Here is a 13,652-nt window from a genome sequence, read left to right as displayed (position 1 = left end):
ATGCGGAGCAATGTGGTTTTTATATCATGCGATATATGAAAGATATAATTGAAAATTTGGAGTTGACCACAAGGATTCACTTCCAGCAATGGTAATAATACAATATTTTTCATTTTGCATATAAGCCCTAAAGATAATTTGTTGCATTTTCCAACACTGTTTTAGTATCATAATTGATACAAACTCATTGATGTTGCTGCTATGCTTTAATTAGTTTTGCTGCTGCTATGGTTTTCCCCTGGTTCTTGATGTGTTTCTATGTTACAATGATTTTTTTGTGAACAACCGGATGCTTTTCCCCTGGTGATTTTGATAATTTCTATGCTTTTCCCCTGGTGCTTGCTATGATTTTTTTTATACAAACCGGATACTATGCTTTTGTTACAATGATTTTTTTGATACAAACCGGATGCTATGCTTTTGTTACAAACCAGATACTAGTTGGAGACTAAATGATTGCCTAAGAAGAAAGGAATTAGAGATTAGGAGCTGCAGTGAGTAGAGTGGCTGGATAAGCTATCTTAAATGGTAACCTTAGGATTAAAGTATTGATTACATTTTTTGAACCTGCTCAACTTCCTCTAAATATCTAACACATTGATACTCGAATTTAACCTAACCTATTAAGATAACACATTGATACTCGAATTTAACCTAACACATTGATACTCGAATTTAATCAAACCTAAAGGGTACCCATTACCATATTTAGCTATACCAATGAATTTCAAGTTCAACTAGAAGTAAGAGTGAGTGTCAATATGCCTGTGGGTACCTCAAGAACAGGGAACTCTTTGTTTTTATGATTTAACCGCTCTTCATTATTTTACTCACCTCTTTTGTTTTTACCTATATTCATGTTTTTCATTAATAAGATAGAGACCCCTAACTACATTATTTAGGCTACAAGCTCGACCTCTACCACATGGCTATAGGGAAAATTTTCTTGTATTTAATTTTCAACTTTTATTTTGTTCTCCATTCATCAAGTTATCAATAATATGACATTGATTACATACTCATTTAAATAATTTTATGCAACTGAATTTCATAAAATTTATATTACAAGAATAATCAGTTTATCAATGTGATAACAACCAAGATCATGGTATAAAAATGTTATCAATATTATATAGAGTCTAACAAGTAATGGTATATGAAATCTAGCACTTGTTACATCAATCTATCTGATTAACCCTTTTCTGAATCCAAATTCAGCCTTAAATTTAAAAAAAGATGAAAAATCACCCAGCTCAACGGTAACCGTTGTATCAATTCACTAGAAAGAAAAATTTCTCCCAACAGGACTTCATTACTTACTAAACCATGATTTTATGGAATTTATATAGAAATCGCAAAAAAGAAACGCACTGAATCATAGTGAGGAAATGATCATGTTGATCCCTAATCTTATCCCTAGCCGATCATTAAACATTAAATGTGTGGGAATTTACTAGAATCTACTCCTACATGAAGCAAATGAATAAAAACTACAAGTAAAGTTTACCTACGTACCCTGTTATGACTTCATAAGAACATGCTGAATTTTCCACGTATGCTGGCCTTTAATATAGAGGGCTACAAGAGGATTATATCTTAGGTCAAGACACTCCAAATCCATCATAAACCAAAGGGAAAATAGTTTCTACTTACTAGAGGATTGAATGGACCCAAAAGGAAGCTCTAACTTGCTGTTTTGGGTGTTGAACTAAGGAGGCAGCTGCCTTCTTGCCGCATTCCTTGCTGCTGTGGTTGGTAGCAGAAATCACAGAAAATAGGGGGCTTTGTGCAGGATATTCAGGATACCAAGATGGCATCAGAGGTAGTACAATAAATAGTATATCTCTTCATCAGAGGTAGCTTTGTTCTTCTATGCTTCCTTCACTGGATTTGTTGTGTAGTCATATTTCTTTGTTCAACCATTATCATGCCTAGTAAGTTGTTGTATGTTGCTGTCGGTTCTTATAAATCTGTACACTTGAATTAGAAGGAGCAAATTATCTATGTTATATTCTAAGCAGCATATATAAGTTTCATATATGAAAGTTTTAGATTCTATGTTATATTCGTTATCTTCCACAGCAGCCTTTAAAAACTCAGTATTCTATTTTATTTGATACATGTACACATTTTTTTTAGTTATTTGACATATGGTGGATTTATGTGTTTTTACAGTTTACAAATCTCAAGTACTCCAGAGCTGAAATTGATGAAGTGCGGTTCGAGTGGGCTGAATGCATGCTAGATTACATTTGAAGTGCGGTTCTACCTTGATGTGTTAAAAGAATGTTCTACCTTGATTTTGATATATATTAGCTAGCTTTTGATGTAAAAAGAATGTTTGGGTATTTTATGGATATTGTTGTAAGAAGATTATTTATATAATTTGTAAATATTTGTGTATTTTATGGATATTATTGAATGAAGAATATTTGTATAATTTGTGAATATTTGTGTATTTTTTTTATATTGTCGGTTTTTCATTGTTTCGGAAATGAAATGTGTGCTGTTAAAAAATATACATATTACATCGGTCTTCCACCGCTGCAAAACCGGTGTTATTAACTAATATTACATTGGTCATTTACCGCTGCCAAAACTGGTGTTATTAACATACAATATTACATCGGTTTTACATCGTTGATGAAATGATGTCGTTAAGTGATACTACACCGGTTAATAACCGATTCGAAGACCGGTGTCGTTAAGTGATACTATACCGGTTGTAACCCGATGTCTAAAATGGCAGACTTTTAACATCGGCTTCATAGACATCAGTCGAAAATGAAATAGACACCGGTGGAAAATCGATGTCTATGAAGGTTTTTGTTGTAGTGGATGCATGATGCAGTGTTCATAATAGTTCATTATGTGTATGAAACACGTATACTTTGAATAATTTAACTCTTTTACATAGTGTTCATAATAGTTCTAAATAGTTTGGTTGTTTTCATTATTAATTGTGTAAAAAGTTCAGATTCCTTATAGATAAATGTTTAATACTGTGTGATCAATCACTTCTTAATGCAAATTATGTCCCTCTTTTTCAATTTTTTCTTGCAGATTTTTGAATTTCGATGTTTTATTCCCGTCACAACTGCATATGCTCATGATTCACATGTTTCAAAACTTTCTTGAAAACATTTATTCCTCCCCAACATGACCCTGTGTTTTTATCTTTGCAGCGTATTTTTATTTGAAAACTTCACTTGCAAAAGATAGCATTGTTTATTTGAAGTAGTTGGTTTTCAAAACTTTATTTTCAAATTTCTTTGAAGTACTTGCCATAATTATTTGAAAACTTACTTAAAAACTAAGTTTGCAAAGTCCTTTTTGCTAAACCTTTATTTAATTATGCTTCGTGCGTTATTTTTGATGTATATAAAATGGGGAGGATAGTGGGTTAGGTTAGAAAAATCATCAAATCATGTTAACTCACCTTATGTAATTTCTAATGCTTGCTTAATTATATATATTTTTTTTTCTAATTTTAACCTAGGTTGTCATTACATCAAAAAGGAGGAGATTGTTGGTGCAGGTTGCACTAATAATCTGATTTTGATGTATGACAAATAGATTAAACTTAGATGTGTTATTTGTCTAACCTTTTTACCAAGTGTGCAGGAATTGATGAGTCTGGAGGACCTGACACCAGGATGAAATCTAACTAGGTTTGTGGGACACAATAGCTTGTACGAAGTCCAAATAGGTCCGCGGGGCCCGACATTTGGCGAAAAGTCCGGTTAGGTCCGTGGGACTTGACAATCGACCGAAGTTCAGTTGGATCTGCTGACCTGACAACTAGTGGGAAGACCTGGTGGGTCCAAGGCAAGTCAAGCGACTATAGTTGGTAAGTGGAGGTAAGCAACTTGAAGAGAGATGAGGATGTGTTCCCCGTTAAGGGAATTGTAGGCGTCGGTCCAACTTAAGTCCATTTGAAAAACTAAGCTGAGACATTGACTAGATCCTGGTCTCAAGGATATAGGATCTAATTAGTACTATTTTTTATGTTGTGCTAATTCTGTTTTGCTAGGTAAATATATTTTTGTTGTCTGGACTAACACTTTTTTATTCAGGTGTCTGGACTCCGGGTGCCCAGAGCTAGTCCATGCGCTAGGACCAGCCCACCCAGGCAGGTGCTGTAGGCACCCGGACGGTCCAGGCGCTCGGAGTTGGTCTAGGCGTCCAGACTGGAAAACTTATCCCAAAGCTGAGCTGGAGCGCGTCAACTGGTCGAGCCATGTTAACTAAAACCTATTTATTTTATTTCTATAGTGAAATTGTAGCTATTCCTATGGGCAGATCGTCGATAGATAAGCTACCGGTGACCTGTCTTCTATGTTGTCGGAATCGTCGAGTCTTCAAGGGAAAAAAAAGGAGGGAGCTGGATCTAGGGGTGACAATTTGGGTCAGATTTATGTTAGTATGTTTGGGTTGATAGGTTGGAATATCATAATCCAAACCTAACATGATTAATATTTTGGGTCAAATTATTCGACCTGGATCCTACCCATTTATCTATATTTGACCTGAACCTAACCTGAAATGACCCACAATCCTAATTCAACCTAAACCCGACCTGACCCGAAATTACTAATTTATAAAAATATGCTCATCTTAACCCGAACTCTACCTGAACCCGACCCTAAAAGACTAATTCTATTAAAATATGCTTATTTTAACCCCGAACTCAACCACAATCTGACTCGAAAATATTTATAAATATGTTCACAAATTGTAATCGGGTTATTTCAGGTTAATCCGAACCTAATCCGTTTACTAATCGTGTTAATCAGGTCGACCCGAATCTAATCGCAAAAGACGTAAGCCTAACTTGATTTTTTTCGTGTTCGGTTCGGTTCATGTGTTTGTATCAGGTTAGAAATTGTCACCCCTAGCTGGATCACCAAAAACCCCTACTATGCCCAAGAGAGAAGGAGAGAGATTCAAAATTGAGGCTAGGAGTGTCCTGGCTCAAATATTTTGACGCTCAAGTTACTCTCCAACGAGGGAAGTGGAGAAGATGAATAGTTAAAAAATATGGGAATGTGTAAGTTTGTGTAAGAAAATAAATTGAAAATCAAATCAAATAAATGCTGGTGGAATCCGTGGATTAATCGAATAAATCACATGTTAAATTTAAAGTTAATTATTAAACTAAAACCAATTGATTTTATTTCTAAAATCAATAGTAGACAAGGAGGTTTGATTAAGGAGGAGATCGTTCATAGGGTTAAATTTGGACATTAATAGTTTTGATATACTTGACAAAATTATCAAAATATTCAAGTTAGACTTAATATTTTCTATTTTGATGAGTGTCGTACCATTGTTGAAATTTGACAAGAACTATATGTTGGTGCTAAGAGCATAATATTGAACCCAAATTTGGATGTATGATTAAGGTGAACGTTAAGTTTGTTAAGATCTAATAAGTTGATGTTAAGTGTGATGGAGTATATCACTTGATAATATTGAAGTCCTAGTTGGAACTAGACAATGATTATGTTAAATACGACAACTAAATAGTAATTAAATAATATAATTATTTGATGAATAATCTTATGAAATTTTTAAAGAATTTATAATTTTTTTTATTTTAAAAGGAATATTTTTATACGTTACGGGGATAAACCGGATAAAGGAAGTCTATTTTAGCTATTATAATTAAACGTGGAGAAGTTTATTTATTAGAATTCCCTTTCTTTTCTTTTTCATTTTTCACCCAATACCTATTCCTCCCCTTGCAATTTTCCCCTCTCGCTTGATCCCTCTTCGTTGTCTGCACAAATTCATAGCCACCTACTGCTCGACGTCGCCGGTCGACTGCCGATGCAACCCTCTTCTCCTCTCCTGATCCCTCGATGTCACCGATCGCCGATCACTTCACTCGATCGCCTCTCCACCCTCCACCCGATTGTCGTGGGCGCTGCCTCCCTTCGCACGACGCCGACTACCTGACGCCGAGCCTAGCTGATCTCCTAGGCTAGCCGATCGTTCCTAGATGGTGGCCTCGACCAGGAGCTGACCCACGCAGTGGCAGCCCACAAGCTCCATTGAGTCATGCCTTATCTTTGGGTAACACCACCATCACCCTTTCCTTCACTCCGCCTGTGCCCTAACCCGATCCAGTCAGTCATCATTTTCTTTCCCTTATCTGTCATTGGAAGCCACAACCCACATCACCGACACCGTTGATCGCAGGCATTGGATGTGGAATTGTAACACCTACAGGATCCGTAGCAATTTTATATGAATTTGTTTTCCCATGATTAGAATAGGCTTTATGTAGATTTGTTTCAAAAAAAAAAAATTAAAAGAAAATAGAACCAAAAAGAGGGGTTAACCAAGGTTTGAACCTTAAACCTTTTGGTAAGTGAGTGCAAGTGATAACCAGTAGCCCCAGCAGGGGTGTACTGTTAAGAAAAGAAAGGAGATTGTAGTTAAGGGTGGTGAAATTGAAGGCCCCTTCACTTAGAAGGAAAAGTTTGAGTTTCCTTCTTCCTTTCCAATGAGAAGATGGTTTTGCCTTCTTCCTTCATTTTTGCATAAATAAGAGAAAGGAAAGGAAAACTTCATTTTTCTCCTTTTTGTAAGGGATCGGTGGCCGACTAGAAGGGGGGTTGGATAGCTAGGTCACCCCGAACTTCTTTTCTTCTCTACAAAAGATTAGTGCACACGCGGAAATACAACTAACTAATGAAAACAATAAAGAAAGAATACCAAATCGCTAACAAGCTCGATGTAACGTGGTTTGGAGATTTCTTGCTCCTACTCCACGGCGTGTCCTTGAGATGGACGAGCCCTTGATCCTTCGGTGGATCAATTCCCGGCAATTGCCTGCTAGAGCTTTCTCCTTCTCGGTGGAGCAAACCTCTCACAAAAAATCTCTTCCTCTTTACAATGATGAACTTAGGCTTAGGAGGAAGAGAGTAGGCTTGGAAGCTTTGGGCAATGACAAGAAGTTATTCAACAAGCATGAGTAAACTCCTTCAAGCCCCAAAGCCTCCTACAAATAAGAGGAGAGAGTTGATCATCATATCAACTCATCTCGGCACCAGTCAACTGACAAAATCATCAGTCGACTGGTGTTACCGTTAGAGGTAGCCAACGGCTACTTTGCAACACCAACGGTTGGCAAACGGTCAATTACCATTCGACTGCTAAAACATGCAGTTGACTGATCCATACCGACAGAACGAACAGAACCATTCTGTTCGCGCCCAGTCGACTGCGCGGTCGACTGCACCAGTCGACTGCCAAAACATGCAGTCGACTGCTACAGTACTGCTATAGTAAAATTCTAAAATTCAGTTTTTACTCCGAGTACAATTTCTCATGCACTCGTACCCTCACCCTTACGACTCATTTGACACTTCCTTTGTAGCTTTAATTCTTGCCTTCAAGCCTACTTCCTTTGGCTCTCGTCCCTCAGATGCATTCAAGCCCGCGGCTCGTCCCTAATGCCATCCTTCGCGTATGCCTCGAAGTCGCTTCCCTCGACCCTTGTCCTCGCTGCCTTGTCCACAGTCCCTCGGATGCTCCATCTTTCACCAGACCCGAAGCCATCAACTTAAGTCGCATGTGTATCCTGTAAACCTGCACAACTCAAATACACATATCAAATACAAGGGTGAACCTAACTTAAACTCTTTGACCAACACATCAAAACCATGATTGTACCGATCAAACCTAGGTCGATTGCTCCAACAATCTCCCCCTTTTTAATTTGTGGTAATATGTTTAAGTTAGGCATAAATATCAACATGAAAATTAGAAGCAATATGTAAACATGAAGCATAATACCCAAGCTCCCCCTTAACATATGCTCTCAACCATAATTTTCAAGTTTTGCACATAGATAGGTTTTTGCACATAGTTAGGTTTCTAACGTAAACCTTCACATTTCTCCCCCTTTGACACTATCAAAAATTGTACCAAACATGTACACATATTATGGTGTCAATGTGGACTTAAAAATACCCAAAACCAGCTCTTGAAGGTGCTGGAAATAGCTACTAGTCGACTGCTATATGTCGCAGTCGACTGGCACAAACCAACCCGAATTTCAGCATTTTACAGCCAACTTCAGAAATGCATAGCAAATTCAAAAAATCATGAAATTTTGAACACAAATTTCTTATAATATTCTTTAACAAGGAAAAATATGTTTCCATGAAAATTCATCATATTTTTGAAGTTTTAATAAAAACTCAAACACCTTGAAAACTACTCAAGTTTGTATCAACTTAAACCCTAGTTTTGAATTCATATGTTTCAAAATAACTATCCACTATAAATAAAACATAAAAATGTTTTCAAAACATTTAAAATGTCCAACTATGATCTATGGGAAAGATGTCCATTAATTAAACATTTGCTTTCCCCATAGTTGGCCTATGATCACTAAAACTTGATTCATTTCATAACTCATCAAGATGCCATAAGCATAAGTGAATTATTTGTATCATCCTATCATCTCACATTTAAGGTTAGAAAATAATGAAAATCATTGTGAGATGACGATAACTTCTACTTAGCCCCCTTGATCATGAATTTCTATCAAGGCTAAGTGCTCCCCCTTAAGGTCTCAAGTCAACCTTTTTTCAAGGATTTGAACTATGATTTTAATGGTTGACTAACCTAAAATTCTCTAACCCTTGAGGATTAATTTTGGCACCCAATAGAAATTCTTTCTAATTGGATTAACCAAATATTCCTTGGGGATACATTTTCTATCTACAGTCTTGGTTTATAGTTGGCCCCTAGCAAGTAGACAATGGTAGGTCTTTTCATTGTTGGGTTCCTTGTTTCCTAACCCATTTTTCTTAAACCTTTCCCTTTGGCTCCCAATAATCATGTTTAGGGTTTTAGAGCCAATTTCAAATTTTCTAAGGGCATTGGTAATGTATTCTACCTTTTCCCTTAAAGCCTTATTTTCTTCTTCTAAACATGAATCATTTGAATTTGTAGAAGAAGCATGCATATCATTATCCTTAATAGTCATGGATTCTAATTTTTCCTTAAGCATGCAAATATCATTTTTCAAGGATTTGTTCTTTCTTTTTGCCTTAAACAAATCATCATTTGTGCTTGACATAATTTTAATTAAAACATGGGGAGGAAGATTATGTACCTCACTTACCGAGACGTCCGAATACGAAGTTTGTCCTCCCCCTTCACTTGAGCTCCCTTCTTCATCTTCACTTGAGCTCCTTCCTTCTTCTTGTTCGGATGAGGTGGATGCTATATTATCAATTCCCATTAGAGCAAAATTGAGTACATGATGCTCTTCTTCCTCCGATGATGATGATGGATCATCCCATGTTGCTTTTAGGTTTTGAGCCTTTTTCCCTTTTTCTTTTGTCTTCTTCACCTCCTTTTTCTTCCCTTCCTTCTTCTTCAAGAGAGGACAATCATCTCTTATGTGTCCTTCTCCTTGACAATTATAGCAAATGATCTTCCTTGTCCTACTTTTGCTTCTAGAACTTTTCCTAGCTCGAGATTTGTTAGAAGAAAAAGATTTAAACGCCTTTCTCATCTTCCTTACCATATATGCCTCTTGATCGCTATCCATTGAGGCACTTTATTCTTCAAAGTTGGAAAATGGTGGTGATGAAGATTTCTTTTTCTTTCCTTTCCCTTGTTTGCCAGAAGAGCTACTCCTCTTGATCTATGAGCTTCTCCATCTAATCCTTCAACTCTTGTTTCGTGAAGCTTCATTGTTGAGAAGAGTTCATCTAGAGAGGATATCTCTAGGTCCTTTGATATGTAGTATTAATCTTCAATAGAGCTCCAAGTTACGGTTCTTGGGAAAGCATTTAGGGCTTTCATCATCATGTCTCGATTTGAAAGTGTCTCATTTACACTTGTTAGCACATTAATAATTTCCTTAATTCTAGAATGTAAAATTGATACCTTTTCTCCTTTCTCAAGCTTGATATTGTTGAGTTGAGTTCGAAGGAGGTCTCTTTTTGCCAATTTTGCTTCCGATGTCCTTTCATGAAGCTCCACTAGCTTTTCCCACAAGTCTTTGGCCCTCGTATAGTTTCCAATTCTTGTTACTTCTTGTTGTGGAAGAACATGCAGTAGGTGATGCATTGCCTTGGAATTTGCTAGATGCTCTTCTTTTTGCCTTTTGATCCATCTTGTTATGTCGATTGTCTCATTGTGGTCATCCTTGGGTTCTTCAAAACCACTTCTCATGATTAGCATAATGTCAAAATCGGTATTGAAAAATACCTCCATTTTCTTCTTCCACCAAGAGAAGTCTCCTTCGAATTTAGGTGGATGAATATTTAAGCCGACCATTTTGATGAAATGCTCTCCTAGGCGATTAGTCCATTGAATGGTGCCCTCGCTCTGATACCACTTGTAAGGGATCGGTGGTCGGCTAGAAGGGGGGTTGGATAGCTAGGTCACCCCGAACTTCTTTTCTTCTCTACAAAAGATTACTGCACACGCGGAAATACAACTAACTAATGAAAACAATAAAGAAAGAATACCAAATCGCTAACAAGCTCAATGTAATGTGGTTCGGAGATTGCTTTCTCCTACTCCACGGCGTGTCCTTGAGGTGGACGAGCCCTTGATCCTTCGGTGGATCAATCCCCGGCAATCTCCGGCTAGAGCTTTCTCCTTCTCGGTGGAGCAAACCTCTCATAAAGAATCTCTTCCTCTTTAAAATGATGAACTTAGGTTTAGGAGGAAGAGAGTAGGCTTGGAAGCTTTGGGCAATGACAAGGAGTTATTCAACAAGCATGAGTAAACTCCTTCAAGCCCCAAAGCCTCCTATAAATAAGAGGAGAGAGTTGATCATCATATCAACTCATCTCAACACCAGTCGACAGACAAAACCATCAGTCGACTGGTGTTACTGTTAGAGGTAGCCAACGGCTACTTTGCAGCACCAACGGTTGGCCAACGGTCAATTACATGTCGACTGCTAAAACATGCAGTCGACTGGTACAGTCGACTACGAAAACATGCAGTCGACTAGTACAGTCGACTGCGAAAACATGCAGTCGACTGATCCATACTAACCGAACGAACAGAATCATTCTGTTCGCGCCCAGTCGACTGCGCGGTCGACTGCACCAGTCGACCGCTAAAACATGCAGTCGACTGCTACAGTACTGCTACAGTAACGCTACAGTGCTGTTACAGTGAAATCCTAAAATTCAATTTTTACTCCAAGTACAATTTTTCATGCACTCATACCGTCACCCTTACGACTCATTTGACACTTCCTTTGTAGCTTTAACTTCTTGCCTTCAAGCCTACTTCCTTTGGCTCTCGTCCCTCGGATGCATTCAATCCCACGGCTTGTCCCCAAAGCCATCCTTTGCGTATGCCTCAAAGTCGCTTCCCTCGGCCCTTGTCCTCGCTGCCTTGTCCACGGTCCCTCGGATGCTCCATCCTTCACCAGACTCGAAGCCATCAACTTGAGTCGCATGTGTATCCTGCAAACCAACACAACTCAAATACACATATCAAATACAAGGGTGAACCTAACTTAAACTCTTTGACCAACACATCAAAACCATGATTGTACCGATCAAACCTAGGTCGATTGCACTAACAATCTCCCCTTTTTGATGTGTGGCAATATGTTTAAGTTAGGCATAAATATCAACATGAAAATTAGAAGTAATATGTAAACATGAAGCATAATACCCAAGCTCCCCCTTAACATATGCTCTCAACCATAATTTTCAAGTTTTGAACATAGTTAGGTTTTTGCACATAGTTAGGTTTCTAACTTACATTTCTCCTCCTTTGACACCATTAAAAATTGTACCAAATATGTACACATACTATGGTATCAATGTGGACTTAAAATACCTAAAACCAGCTCTTGAAGGTGCTGGAAAACAGCTACCAGTCGACTGCTATCTGTCGCAGTCGACTGGCACAAACCAACCCGAATTTCACCATTTTACAGCCAACTTAAGAAATGCATAGAAAATTCGAAAAATCATGAAATTTTGAACACATATTTCTTATAATGTTCTTTAACAAGAAAAAATATGTTTCCATGAAAATTCATCATATTTTTGAATTTTTAATAAAATCTCAAACACCTTGAAAAATACTCAAGTTTGCATCAACTTAAACCCTAGTTTTGAATTCATATGTTTCAAAATAACTATCCACTGTAAACAAAACATAAAAATGTTTTCAAAACATTTAAAATGTCCAACTATGATCTATGGGCTAGATGCCCATTAATTAAACATTTTCTTTCCCCATAGTTGGCCTATGATCACTAAAACTTGATTCATTTCATAACTCATCAAGATGCCATAAGCATAAGTGAATTATTTGTATCATCCTATCATCTCACATTTAAGGTTAGAAAATAATGCAAATCATTGTGAGATGACGATAACTTCTACTTAGCCCCCTTGATCATGAATTTCTATCAAGGCTAAGTGCTCCCCCTTAAGGTCTCAAGTCAACCTTTTTTCAAGGATTTGAACTATGATTTTAATGGTTGACTAACCTAAAATTCTTTAACCCTTGAGAATTGATTTTGGCACCCAATAGAAATTCTTTCTAATTGGATTAACCAAATATTCCTTGGGGATCCATTTTCTATCTATAGTCTTGGTTTTTGGTTGACCCATAGCAAGTAGACAATGGTAGGTCTTTTCATTGTTGGGTTCTTTGTATCATAACCCATTTTTCTTAAAACTTGCCCTTTGGCTCCCAATAATCATGTTTAGGGTTTTAGAGCCAATTTCAAATTTTCTAAGGGCATTGGTAAGGTATTCTACCTTTTCCCTTAAAGCCTTATTTTCTTCTTCTAAACATGAATCATTTGAATTTGTAGAAGAAGCATGCATATCACTATCCTTAATAGTCATGGATTCTAATTTTTCCTTAAGCATGCAAATATCATTTTTCAAGGATTTGTTCTTTCTTTTTGCCTTAAACAAATCATCATTTGTGCTTGACATAATTTTAATTAAAACATGGGGAGGAAGATTATGTACCTCACTTACCGAGACGTCCGAATCCGAAGTTTGTCCTCCCCCTTCACTTGAGCTCCCTTCTTCATCTTCACTTGAGCTCCTTCCTTCTTCTTGTTCGGATGAGGTGGATGCTACATCATCAATTCCCATTAGAGCAAAATTGACTACATGATGCTCATCTTCCTCCGATGATGATAATGGATCATCCCATGTTGCTTTTAGGTTTTGAGCCTTTTTCCCTTTTTCTTTTGTCTTCTTCTCCTCCTTTTTCTTCCCTTCCTTCTTCTTCAAGACAGGACAATCATCTCTTATGTGTCCTTCTCCTTGACAATTATAGCAAATGATTTTCTTTGTCCTACTTTTGCTTCTAGAATTTTTCCTAGCACGAGATTTGTTAGAAGAAAAAGATTTAAATGCCTTTCTCATCTTCCTTACCATATATGCCTCTTGATCGCTATCCATTGAGGCACTTGATTCTTCGAAGTTGGAAAATGGTGGTGATGAAGATTTCTTTTTCTTTCCTTTTCCCTTGTTTGCCACAAGGGCTACTCCTCTTGATCTATGAGCTTCTCCATCTAATCCTTCAACTCTTGTTTCGTGAAGCTTCATTGTTGAGAAGAGTTCATCTAGAGAGGATTTCTCTAGGTCCTTTGATATGTAGTATGAATCTACAAT

The sequence above is a fragment of the Zingiber officinale genome, chromosome 11B (genome assembly GCF_018446385.1).
Source record: "Zingiber officinale cultivar Zhangliang chromosome 11B, Zo_v1.1, whole genome shotgun sequence".
Classification (NCBI taxonomy): domain Eukaryota; kingdom Viridiplantae; phylum Streptophyta; class Magnoliopsida; order Zingiberales; family Zingiberaceae; genus Zingiber; species Zingiber officinale.
Note: the sequence above shows the minus strand (reverse complement) of the source record.